General features: G+C 41.6%; 1 protein-coding gene across 1 annotated transcript in view; it reads left to right on the plus strand.

The window, feature by feature from the left end:
• Positions 1 to 7,528: 7,528 nt before the first annotated feature.
• Positions 7,529 to 13,927, plus strand: part of LOC128701634 (uncharacterized) — a 235,381-nt gene continuing 228,982 nt past the window's right edge. The window contains exon 1 of the mRNA XM_053795504.2: positions 7,529 to 8,069. The gene's annotated coding sequence lies outside the window, so the exon portion shown is untranslated. The remainder of the gene's footprint in view (positions 8,070 to 13,927) is intronic.

The raw sequence follows: 13,927 nt of genomic DNA on the forward strand, positions 1-13,927 counted from the left end.
TGGTAGGGGCTAGTTTACTGTGCACCTCATATCCATCCTGTGGACAGTAGGGGCTAGTTTACTGTGCACCTCATATCCATCCTGTGGACAGTAGTGGCTAGTTTACTGTGCATCTCATATCCATCCTGTGGACAGTAGTGGCTAGTTTACTGTGCACCTCATATCCATCCTGTGGACGGTAGTGGCTAGTTTACTGTGCACTTCATATCCATCCTGTGGACGGTAGTGGCTAGTTTATTGTGCACCTCATATCCATCATGTGGACAGTAGTAGCTAGTTTACTGTGCACCTCATATCCATCCTGTGGACGGTAGTGGCTAGTTTATTGTGCACCTCATATCCATCATGTGAAGTGTAGTTCAAGAGGATATAGATACATATAAGGCCTAGGAACTAGGCCCGGAAAGTTTTAGCAACAGTACATTTGGGCTTATATCTGCAATTGTCTTTTCTGTTGTAATTAATTTTGGCTTATTTGTTTAGTATGTATACGTTATTGTACTATATATCTCTGTATTGCTTAAAAAACGGGCAATCAAGCACATAGTGTTCCACAATGTGACCATAAGATTGACCACATACTTTTGTATTTAGTTCGATCATCGTGTGTGTGTGTCTGCCAAACTACCAGAAGTACTTGCAACTACGGCTTTGCTTGGCTACTCCAACATGAGGTCAGTCTATTTGCATTTCAAGCTGTTTTTGTTTTTACATGGTACTCCTATGGCATTCACCTTCATTATTTACTTCTCTCCTAAAATTATTCCTAATTCTAGACACACATTCTGCCTTTTCCTTCAGGGTACTTTCTTTGGCTAGGTTATCATCTTTACCATGAAGGAGTAATTCAGTGTGCGATGTATTCTTTGAAAGTTATTTATTAATTTCCTTCTATCTGATTTTGAGTATCTAGAATACCTGGCTTATCCAATAAGCATGTTTTTAGAGTCATTATGTAAGTCAAATGTCTTCAGTGATGACACAATCATAAATAATCAAGGAGTCACCAGGATGGCAAACAATTCAGTTCGCAATATAGACACCTAATTGTTAATTCTTACGCCCAACTCAACATGGTTGCTATAGTTGTTATCTAGGGAGGTGACAAGAGCAGCTGCAGCCCTGTCAGTACACTAAATCTTACATCCATCACTGTATATAATGTGTAATATATTATTACTAACAGTTAAGCCAGAAATTTATTATTATGTATTTACCTTTGTAAATGATTTAATGAAGGGATTACAAGTGATGAACTTCTTGAGAAGGACTTTAAGATAATTTGATATCAGATGAACACAGCTTCCATGGAGGGGGTAAAAGATGCTGTTGTCAACACTGATACAGTTCGTGAAGGCTTTAAAACTTGACATAATTGCATGTTTTCACAAGGCATTTATATCTGTGTTTATTTGTAGATATTTAGTACGATTTATAGTAACATCGTGTGGTTCATTTCTTTAACATTCTAATACCAAGTACAGTGTTAATCTCACTACTCCTATCACTGAACATTAATAGTCATCGTTGCTGACGCCACTTATTAGTCATCAATGCTGACGCCACTTAATAGTCATCGTTGCTGACGCCACTTAATAGTCATCAATGCTGACGCCACTTAATAGTCATCGTTGCTGACGCCACTTAATAGTCATCAATGCTGACGCCACTTAATAGTCATCGTTGCTGACGCCACTTAGTAGTCATCTGCTAAAATAGTCATCAATGCTGACGCCACTTAATAGTCATCGTTGCTGACGCCACTTAATAGTCATCAATGCTGACGCCACTTAATAGTCATCGTTGCTGACGCCACTTATTAGTCATCAATGCTGACGCCACTTAATAGTCATCGATGCTAACGCCACTTAATAGTCATCGACGCTAACGCCACTTAGTAGTCATCGATGCTGACGTCACTTTATTAATCATTACTGGTGTAATCATGACAGTCATCACTGCTGACATTAGTTTATAAGTCATTGCTGATAATGTCAGCTTAACAGTCATCGCTGCTGATATCAGTTAAATATTCATCGCGGGTAATTTATGAACTCTCACACGAATTACAGCAAATTAACGTATTCACGGCAACGAATTAATATTGTAGAGTCATTAAAGTTGTACGCAGCTTCACGCCTGACAAGTGAGGGGGAAATACAAGTCCTGACAGTCCTCATTCGACGTTTGTATTTATTTATCTTTCAGTTTACTGTTCAAATGGTTTCCTTCATGTAATGTATGTTTTGTTGATATATTAGACACTTGTATAACAATTGGGTATCTGTATTGTGGAAATGTTTCGCCACACAGTGGCTTCGTCAGTCCCATACAAAGAAGAATGGTGAAGATCCGAAGGAGATTGAGGTAATCACTCCCTCGGCCGGGAGTCGATGTATTCAGTTCATCAAGATTGATGGACTGAACACATCGACTCCCGGCTGTGGGACTGATTACCTCAAAAGTCCTCATCTTCCACCATTCATCTCTGTACCGGACTGAGGAAGCTGGCGAAACGTTTCCACAATAAAGATTCCCAAATGTTGCAAAAGTGTCTGATTCTTCAAAGAAAGTATCACCTGAGAAACCGTGTTCACAAACTAGAGAATGTCTAAAGATTCGCTTTTAAACTAGTCCTGAAGCCAAGATAATAACATGCGAATTAAGATTAAACTGTGGGAATATATACATAGATATATACACCTCTGAAAGTTTATATACACTGAAAAGTGTATGTCTTATTATATTAATGCATCCACGAAACAAGTGGTTTTTAAGCAAATAACAATACTGTTACCAGCCGGGGATCGAACCCTAGATATTTAACAAGCCTCCCGGGAAGCTGGTTAAATATCTCGAGTTAAGCCCCCGGCAGGTCGCAGAATTGCTATTCTTATTATATACATATATACTGCCAGTATATTTTAATCGTTAAAATAGACATGTCACCTGACTGACGGAGTAGAGGTGACATGCAGCCTCAATAACTCAAGTTTAGTCCATAAGCCTTAGTTTAACCTAATATACCAACCTCAGTATACACGCTATGAGATATATACATCTCTCAGTATATATATATACCGTGTACCCTTCACAGTAACAGGCACCAGCAATAACTTACCTTACTCCTCCCTCTCTCGCCGACCATCCAAGATTAAGATGATGGTCTTCCAATGAGCAGAGGACGCTATTGAAGGTTACCTTGTCTACTATATTGTGTGGCGTGTGCTGGGTGGGCGTGGTGTGCTGGGTAAGCGTGTGGTGTGTGCTGGGTGGGCGTGTGGTGTGTACCGGGTGGGCGTGGGATGTGTATGGGCGTGGCTGGATGCTCTAGCAAGGTACCTCCCAGGAGGGTTGACTTGCTTGGCTTTCAAACATGCGCTTAATATATGTTTTTTGGCGATGAGGGGTGGGCAGTGGGGGAAGAGAGGCGGAGGGTTTACCAGGTGGGGAGAGGGAAGGGGAGGAGGGTTTACCAGGTGGGGAGAGGGAAGGGGAGGCGGGCTTCCCAGGTGGGGAGAGGGAAGGGGAGGAGGGGAAATTGGGATGAAGTGTGAGGACCGTAAAATTATTAGTAAATTTAATGGGAAGCGCTGAATCTGTATGGGTCATAGAGCGCTTGGGGAATTGATTGTTACCTTTGAGGAGAGAAAAGGGAAGCGTGGCTCCAATTCCTTGGCTCAAGAGCCCTTCAGCATCAAGATACCTTGAAGGTGACTGGAGGGTAAAATAATTTATGTTCTGAATGTTAAGCTGTAACTATTGTATTCACGAGAAACCCCTATTATTATTAGTGTATTATTATTAGTAGTTTATTATTATCAGCAGTAGTAGTAGTAGTAGTAGTAGTAGTAGTAGTAGTAGTGGTAGTAGTAGTAGTAGTAGTAGTAGTAGTAGTAGTACAATATTTATAAAGAAGCTCTTAATCGGTAAGATTTATGCAACGTCTGTATAATAATAAAAATAATAATAATAATAATGATATCAAATACAAATAATTATGCCAATAAAATAATAATGAAATATATAAAGAGAAGATATAATAATAATGACAATAATAATAAGAATATTTTCTAGTGTCATCGTGTACTAGGATGAACACAGATTATCACTGATCATAACACATTTACTTTGATGTCACAATCCCTTGAGTCATCTCGGCTAATTGGCTGTTCTGACTAGCACTCTGCTACCATGGACAGAGAGACAGACAGACAGACAGAGAATCTAGCAGGTTAAGCAGCTTAGCTCACTACATAATCATGCTAGAAACAAATACGTAATGCCAGGTAGTCTCTTTATCTAAACAATTGTTTATTTACTCTGCCTACACATTTCTCTATCCAAGGTCTGTTTCTTTCCTTTATTTCCTTCCTTTATTTGTTTACGCTGATGTTTATGTTTCAGCTACCATTAATCGCTACTTTCCTTGTCTTCCTTTACTGTCGTTCCAAATTTATTGGCGTTCCAAGGTGCAATTTCCGTTAAGTGGCGCTCCTCCAGTTTGTTCCCAGTTCTATTTTTTTCGATATGTTTTTTCTTCGGGTCTTCATTATCTTCATCCTCTTCTTATTTGTTTTCACATGTTAGTGTGGTTTGTGATTCCCCCTTTGTGTTATTTAATGGCTGCCACTACGCCCCTGCTGGTGTGGAGCTTTACAGATTCATGACTTGACGGTTCTACACAGTGAAATGGATTTAATAAAATTTTTGCTGTGCACCAAGAGTCTTTTACCTTCTTATGAGCAGTGAAGGAACCCGTTACTAGTGGTGTGAAGAGTCAGTATTGGCATCTCTGTTGTTCACAATGTACATGAACCATAGAGATGAGGGAATAGTGATATAAGTTTACCGATGATACCAAAATAGTCCGGCAGATAAATTCTGCTGAGGACACTAGAATGCTGGAGGTAAAGTGAGTACGTTTCGCCCACACATGGGATTTATCAAGTCACAAACCAGAGAGTACGTGAGTACATATAGGGAGCATAGTGATGTGAAGAGTGAGCTGGGGAATGCTCCAGCGATGACCTGGAGAGGTTGATGTTGTGGTCAGTGAAGTGACAACTGCAGTTAAATGCGGACAAATGTAAGATTCTACTACTAGGAAAATAAAATAACTGTATTGCTGTAAAAGATGAGGGATGACGAAGTTGATTCCTTGCATCAGAAACCTTCCCTGTAAAGACAGAATGAAGGCACTGAATTTGCACTCTCTTCAACGATGTAGAATTAAAGGGGATATGACTGAAGTATACAAATGGAAATAAAGGGGATATAAACAACATTATTAAAATATCTGACCAAGACAGGATTCGCAGCTATAGATTCAAGTTGGAGAAATTTAAGTTTAGAAAAGTTTTAGGGAAATATTGGTTTGGTATTAAAGTTATAGATGAATAGGACACCTTCCCAGACAACGTCATTGAGGCGGGAACGGTGGGGAGCTTAAATATAGGTTGAACGGGTAGAGAAGTGGGTTTGTGGGAGAGTGTGAGTTAGACCTGCCTAGTATGGTCAATAATCCTGCTGGAGTTTTCCTTCATTCTTATGTTCTTAATACCTACCATCTTTCATCATCACCACCACCACAGCTACGACCCACTACAAACATCACTACCACCACTTTACCCACTATAAACACAACCACCACCACCACTACAGTCACCGCCACTACTACCCACTACAATCACCACCGCCACTACTACTCACTACAATCACCACCACCACTACTACAAACTACAATCACTGCCACCACTACTACCCACTACAATCACCACCACTACAGTCACCGCCACTACTGCCTACTACAATCACCACCACCACTACTACCCACTACAGTCACTACCACCACTACTACCCACTACAATCACCACCACTACAGTCACCGCCATTACCTACTACAATCACCACCACCACTACTACCCACTACAATCACTACCACCACTACTACCCACTACAATTACCACCACTACAGTCACCTCCACTACTACCTACTACAATCACCACCACCACCACTACGACCCACTAGTCATCGCCACTTCTACCCTCTATAGTCACCACCACCACTACTACCCACCACAATTACCACTACAGTCACTGCCACTACTACCCACTACAATCACCACCACCACTACTACCCCTACAATCACTATCACCACTACCCACTACAACCACCACTACAATCGCCTCCCCTACTACAATCACCGCCCCCACTACAATCACCGCCCCCACTACAATCACCGCCCCCACTACAGTCACCATCACTACTACCTACTACAGTCACCGCCACTATTACCCACTACAATCGCCACCACCACCACCACCACTACTACCACCAACACACACACACTACTACTCAACACATCTCACTACATATCACCCCACCATCCCACGACAACCCTACACCACCACTACTACCACCATCACACACTACCGCCACTACAACTAATACTGTACTATCACACATCAGTGAAATCAACACTTGAAACAATGATGCCAAGCCAATGATGATTCTTTTTAAATCGCTTGTTCTCTCTAGGCTGGAATACTGCTGTACACTAACAGGTCCATTCAAGGCAGGTGAGACTAGACTCAGATAATGTAAAGAGAACCTTCAGTACACGTATTAGTTCACTGAAGCACCGTAATTACTGAGAACGTCTGAAGTCCTTTGACCTAAACTCCCTGGAACGCAATCGAGATTCATAATTTACACTTGGAAAATCTTAAAAGGTCTGGTTCAATATCTTCACAGAAATCACATCCCTAGAAAGCAAAAGAAGACGGTGCAGCACACCCCCAATGAAAGGTAGTGATACTACGAGTGCACTAAGAGAAAATACAATGTGCGGGGCCCAAGATTGCTCAGCAGCCTCCCATCATACAGAAAGGAAATTATAAAAAGACCCCTGTATGCTTTCAAGAGGGAGCTGGACAGATACATAAAGTCAGTGCCCGAACAGCCGGACTGTGGTTCGTACGATGGTTTGCTTGCGGCCATCAGTAACAGTCTGGTTGATCAGACCCTGATCCACCGGATGCTTGGTCGAGGACTGGGCCGCGGGGGCGTTGATCCCCCGGAACAACCCCCCAGGTAGGTAGGTAGACCAACACCACTACCAAAAGGTGCACGTGGCTTGGTCAGTAACGTCCTCAGCTAACACACTGAGGGGTCCGGAATCGATCCCCAGCACGGGTGAAACGTACATTTTCTTACACCTGCTGCCCCTGTTCACCTAGCAGTAAGTAGATACCTGGGTGTTAGTCGACTGATGTGGGTGGCATCCAAGGGAACAAGATTAAACTAAGTTTCGTGAAATACTGTACATAACCAGAGGGCTTTCTGTATAGTGTGCCAGAGATGTCAACTAGGTCTGTATCAGTTGTATTATGTACCTGTAGAAATAAAGATGATTATTATTATTATTACTTAACACCACACGCCACCATGACCACTACTGCCAGCAGCATCACAGCACCGCACAGCAGCACACGAGCAGTAGAGCCGTGGTGGTGGTAGCAGGAGGCAGGAGCGGCGGCAGTGGGCTGGGAGGAGCAGCAGCAGGACAAGGTGGCGGCGGCAACTCCATGATGGCCCGAGGTTGGAATCAAGCACTCAGTGTTCTTCGGGACTGAGTGGTGAAAGGGTGTGTGTGTGAGCGTTTCCGCCCACACCCCCGCGCTTGGGGATTCCACCATCGCTTTCAAAGAGAAAAAAGATAATAAAAGAAGTATAATTTTTTCCTAGATCATATTTTATTCTCGATTTGTCGAAAGTACTGTAAATTATGGTAGCTCTTTAGTGGGGGTGTGGAAATTCGTCTTTTGAGATGACACCGGATTAGCTCCAGTGGGCAATTTCGCCATCATTATAACCCTGAAATGTAACCCCAGGCAGTGCATAGGAGTTGGATCGTGTGTGTGTTTGTGTGTGTGTGTGCTTTTTTTATGGGGGATCTGTTTGTGGTTGAGGATTACCGGGGGTTCGCACCCCGACGTGTAGTTGAAGCAATGAATGTACCGTCCGCGCCGCCAACCATTTCAACCTGACCGTTAATACCATCAAGGTAAGTCCTCTCTACCTTGATTTCAAAACGTATACAAATATATGTGTGTATATAAGGTCTTAAAACGCTCTCTGTGTTCTGTTGCCTTTTAGTTAATCATTTAAGTTTTCCTTTGCACTCTCAACTCGGCGTAACTGTACGCAAGTTCATCCTTTTACCAGGTATGAGGAGGGTTGCCGCCTTGTTGCTGGTGAATGCTTCTTCATCCTAGGAATGTGCAACTGCCCTCCCGTGCCTTGGATCAAGCTTCACTGCCTTCTGTTCCCAGGCGTTAGAGCCCTACAGGTTTAGAGCCTCCCACATAGCGCAAAAATTACGGAGGTTTTCGGAAGATAAAATCACCTTGTTCTTGTATTTAATAATTATAAACCAAATTATCCCCTTATCTATTAATTATTTTTATAACTGGTGTCTAAAAATATTTAATTATATACCCGGAAAGCGCTAAAGTCGCAGGGGGTCGCACAGCGCCTGGGGAAATGGACAGCTGTTAGTTTAATCCAAGGAAGGTAAAGTAGGCCCATAAAGATTTGGAAATAATGCAAAAAAACTTGAAAACTACTGCAGAGTTTAATACACTATTTTAGCGGGTAGTGGAGGCGGCGTTGAAAAGAAAAAGACTATTGTTCGGGCAGAATTTTGGCGAGCCCGGGTGTAATCTTGGCGATATCGAGTTAATATCTAAAATTGCCGCCAGGACTTTGCACCACTCAGACAAATTGAATTAGAAGCCAGCTAGTCCGCCAGTTTAGTTAAGGGAGAGGGAGGGAAGGAGGGGGAGGAAGTAGCAGTACTTCATGACACCCTGGGAATTAAGGAGAGAGAAGTACAAGGAGAGAAGAGGCAAGTAGGGAAGAGATGGAGCTTAGGCAAGGAGTTGATGATGAAGCACAAGGAACAGATGAGGAAGTCCAAGTAAGGAGGGAATAGAGTAACAATAGGGAGGAGAGGAAGTAAGAGATGTAAAGAAGGAAGAAAGAACCTGTAGGGCCGCAATAGGATATCCTGGAGAGCGAAACGTTGCCACAATAAAAATGTCGCATCAGTTGCACTTGTGTCCTTTTTTACCTAACATATTGTCGATAATTCTACCAACATTATTACAATTTACATTATGTATGATAATTGTACTTAAGTGTACTTGACTGCATAAACTTATTTTGAAGGAAGAAATATATGAAGGAAGTAAAGGAGGCATAAGAAGGTACCAACAGGAAGCACAAGAAATGAGCATAGAAAAAAAAACGAAGAAGGAATTAGGAATCTAGAAATTTATGAATGGAAGATGAACTGGGGTAAGGAATGAAAGCGAGGGAAGGAGGTAGAGGAAAGATGTATAGGAGTGAATTGAAGAAAGAGGAAGAGGAAGAACGGAAACATAATGTAAGGTGAGGCGTGGAACATAAGAAAATTAAAAAATAAGAGGAGGTAGAGTAAGGAAGGGAGGAGAAGAAATAGAAAGAGCAAAAATAGAAAGTTGTTATTTATTATTATTATTATTATTATTATTATTATTATTATTATATATTGAGGTGCTAAACCTGTATGGGTCATGCAGCACCTGGGAAATTTGAGGCAATTAAATTTGATCAAAGGAAGAGGAGACGTGGTTAAATTCCATTGATGGGAGCGATGGGAAAGAGAATATTTATGAAGTACATGTACTGAAACGGGTAATGAACATGTACGAAGTAGTACAAGAACATGTACGAGGTAGTACAAGAACATGCACGAGGTAGTACAAGAACATGCACGAGGTAGTACAAGAACATGCATGAGGTAGTACAAGAACATGTACGAGGTAGTACAAGAACATGTACGAGGTAGTACAAGAACATGAATGAGATAGTACAAGAACATGCACGAGGTAGTACAAGAACATGCATGAGGTAGTACAAGAACATGTACGAGGTAGTACAAGAACATGTACGAGGTAGTACAAGAACATGCATGAGGTAGTACAAGGACATGCATGAGGTAGTACAAGAACATGTACGAGGTAGTACAAGAACATGCACGAGATAGTACAAGAACATGCACGAGGTAGTACAAGAACATGCATGAGGTAGTACAAGAACATGTACGAGGTAGTACAAGAACATGCACGAGGTAGTACAAGAACATGCACGAGGTAGTACAAGAACATGTACGAGGTAGTACAAGAACATGTACGAGGAGTACAAGAACATGCACGAGGTAGTACAAGAACATGCACGAGGTAGTACAAGAACATGCATGAGGTAGTACAAGAACATGCATGAGGTAGTACAAGAACATGTACGAGGTAGTACAAGAACATGTACGAGGAGTACAAGAACATGCACGAGGTAGTACAAGAACATGCACGAGGTAGTACAAGAACATGCATGAGGTAGTACAAGAACATGTACGAGGTAGTACAAGAACATGCATGAGGTAGTACAAGAACATGCACGAGGTAGTACAATAACATGCACGAGGGAGTACAAGAACATGCACGAGGGAGTACAAGAACATGTACGAGGTAGTACAAGAACATGCACGAGGGAGTACAAGAACATGCACGGGGTAGTACAAGAACATGCACGAGGGAGTACAAGAACATGCACGAGGGAGTACAAGGACAAGCACGAGGAATACAAGAACCTGTACTGGGAGTACAAGAACATGTACTTGGAGTACAAGAACGGGTGAGGAGGAGTACAAGAACATGTACTAGGAGTACAAGAACATGCACGAGGGAGTACAAGAACATGTACTGGGAGCACAAGAACATGTACTGGGAGTACAAGAACATGTACTGGGAGTATAAGAACATGCACGAGGGAGTACAAGAACATGTACTGGGAGCACAAGAACATGTACTGGGAGTACAAGAACATGTACTGGGAGTATAAGAACATGTACGAGGGAGTACAAGAACATGTACTGGGAGCACAAGAACATGTACTGGGAGTACAAGAACATGTACTGGGAGCACAAGAACATGTACTGGGAGTACAAGAACATGTACTGGGAGTATAAGAACATGTACGAGGGAGTACAAGAACATGTACTGGGAGTACAAGAACATGTACTGGGAGTATAAGAACATGTACGAGGGAGTACAAGAACATGTACTGGGAGTATAAGAACATGTACGAGGGAGTACAAGAACATATACTGGGAGTACAAGAACATGTACAGGGAGTACAAGAACTTGTACTGGGAGTACAAGAACATGTACTGGGAGTACAAGAACATGTACGAGGTAGTTTGTATCAATAAAGACTGGGTGTCTTGATGCTGGTGAAGGGCTCTTTATCCAAGGAATAGAGCTATCCTCCTGGTTACATCCCAATTCCCAAGGTGCTATATGACTCCTACGGGTTTAAAGCTTCCCCTGAATTTAATACAATCCTGGAAGACCACTCGTTATAGGGGAGATGTATGATGGAGGAATAAAGGAATGATGGTGATTGTTGGAGATCTTCGCTGAGAAGTTTGTAGGAGGAGGTCTTCGTTGAGAAGTTCGTTGCAGGAGAAGGTCTTCGTTGAGAAGTTTGTTGGAGGAGAAGGTCGTCGTTGAGAAGTTTGTTGAAGGAGAAGGTCTTCGTTGAGAAGTTTGTTGGAGAAGGTCTTCGTTGAGAAGTTTGTTGGAGGAGAAGGTCTTCGTTGAGAAGTTTGTTGGAGGAGAAGGTCGTCGTTGAGAAGTTTGTTGAAGGAGAAGGTCTTCGTTGAGAAGTTTGTTGGAGAAGGTCTTCGTTGAGAAGTTTGTTGGAGGAGAAGGTCTTCGTTGAGAAGTTTGTTGGAGGAGAAGGTCTTCGTTGAGAAGTTTGTTGGAGGAGAAGGTCTTCGTTGAGAAGTTTATTGGAGGAGAAGGTCTTCCTTGAGAAGTTTGTTGGAGAAGGTCTTCGTTGAGAAGTTTGTTGGAGAAAAATTTTGTGATTCTAGTAAAGTGCTCTTAATCTAAGGAAATGGAATTGAATTACCCTTCCTTTCCTCCGATCAAACTTGATTATCTGAAATCCCCCAGCAGTGTGTGGTCCCTTTGGTTTAACGCTTTCCGTGACTATAATAACGCGGTGTTTACTGGCGGGAGGAGGAGGTTGTGTCCTGGTGCCTGAGCACGATGAAACACTTATATTTCCTTAAGGGTTTGACTTTTTTTATCCTTGGTTATAAATCATAGTCTTACCAGTTAGTTTGTATCAAAATATCGACCAAGGGAAGGTGGTTATTTTTAAAACTGGCATTTACCAGGCTACGTATTGTGATGTTGAAGGGCTCTTGATCCAAGAAATTGAAGCTATCTCCTTTTTTTTATCAAGCCTGATTACCTCATTTACCCCAGACGCTGTATGACCCCTTACGGGTTTAACGCTACGTTTTGAATAAATAATAATAATAGTAATAATATGTGCGGATACCCTTTAACTTAACTCTTGAATATTTCCAGCAGGTGTACTAGTTATATTATACATTAACATTTTTGCCCAGAATGTGACTTACAGCAGGAATGTAATTTTTAATACACTTTCATCGCAATTTTTGTCCCTCCCACCTTCACCTCCTCGTGCAGGAGGAAGGAAGGAAGTGGAAGGAAGGAAGGAAGGAAGGTTGTTGTGAAACTGTGTGTAAAAAACACCTATGACAGGTAAAAGAAAAACTTTGTTTCACTTCTGAAAAACGTATGTAACACACCTGTGTACGAAAATCCCTATGAATGAAGGTCTAGGGTATTGTGATTTACAGTGATTGTGGTGATTTACGTTACTACTGGCTATATTATTTTGGAGTGCAGTTGTGGCACAGGTTATAATTCTGTTTATTGCGAATAAAGTGTAAAGCATTTATATTTATTATAGGTATTATGCATTACCTTCTGTATATAGTATAATGTCGAGTGATAAAAAATATAGCAAATGATTTATGTTTAGATCTCGTGATTTTTAGTGATACAATTTGTAACATTTTCTCTTCATAGATATGATTTACATCACTTTGCAAAATAAATGTATCAATTAATTACAGTGAACACCTCGTTGATTGAGTTTCTTGAGTTATCCCGAGGCCATACATATAATGGACAAAGATCTTTGAAAGTGTTTAAGAAGCAAGCGTGCCATGACAGTGATTCTCAATAACTGTTCAACCCAGGGACGCATGGTTTTACAGCGGGTCCCTCCTGCCTTTCGCAATTGCTGGACCATCAAGACCAAGATCATGTAGGTACCGAAAGACCAACATAATGCAGATGTGGTGTATATTGATTTTGCAGTAGGCTTCGACGAGTGCAGCCGTTGTGTAATAGTATCTTTGATACCTTTGATGAGTTTCGAGAGTCTCTCTGCTTTCGAAGTAGCTCACAAAATGTGTGCAAAAGGAATAACATAATAAACGTGAAACTAGAGCTGGCAAAGTTCTGTTCCCCAAGGTATAGTTCTCACTCACACCATTCTCAGTCTTGTATAGGATATGCATATGAATCAGATAGCAAAATTGTATGATTGGCATCCATTGAGGACACAGTGACTCTTCTAGCTGATATAAGCCAAGTCGTCCGTATGGCCACTGACAAATTACATTTACTAAGATATGGAAAATTGAACAATTAACACTGGATCAGGGTACAGTTTAAACTAGTATCTCTAAGAACAGTGGAAGTTCAGAGTGAAAGACCTGGGGGTGATAATGCTAGAGGATCTCACGTTCGAGGACTACATGTTATCATACCTACAAGGAATATGAAAGAGTGAATAACTAGAACATTCAGTACAAGACGTGGCAAGCCAATGTTAATTTTCAGATCACTTTTTCTCTTAAATCTGGAATATGGTTGTAACCAGGAGGTCTTGTCTGGGACTGGGCAGCGGAGGCGATGACCCCCGAAACCGATA

This window comes from Cherax quadricarinatus, chromosome 78, assembly GCF_038502225.1.
Source record: "Cherax quadricarinatus isolate ZL_2023a chromosome 78, ASM3850222v1, whole genome shotgun sequence".
Lineage (NCBI taxonomy): Eukaryota > Metazoa > Arthropoda > Malacostraca > Decapoda > Parastacidae > Cherax > Cherax quadricarinatus.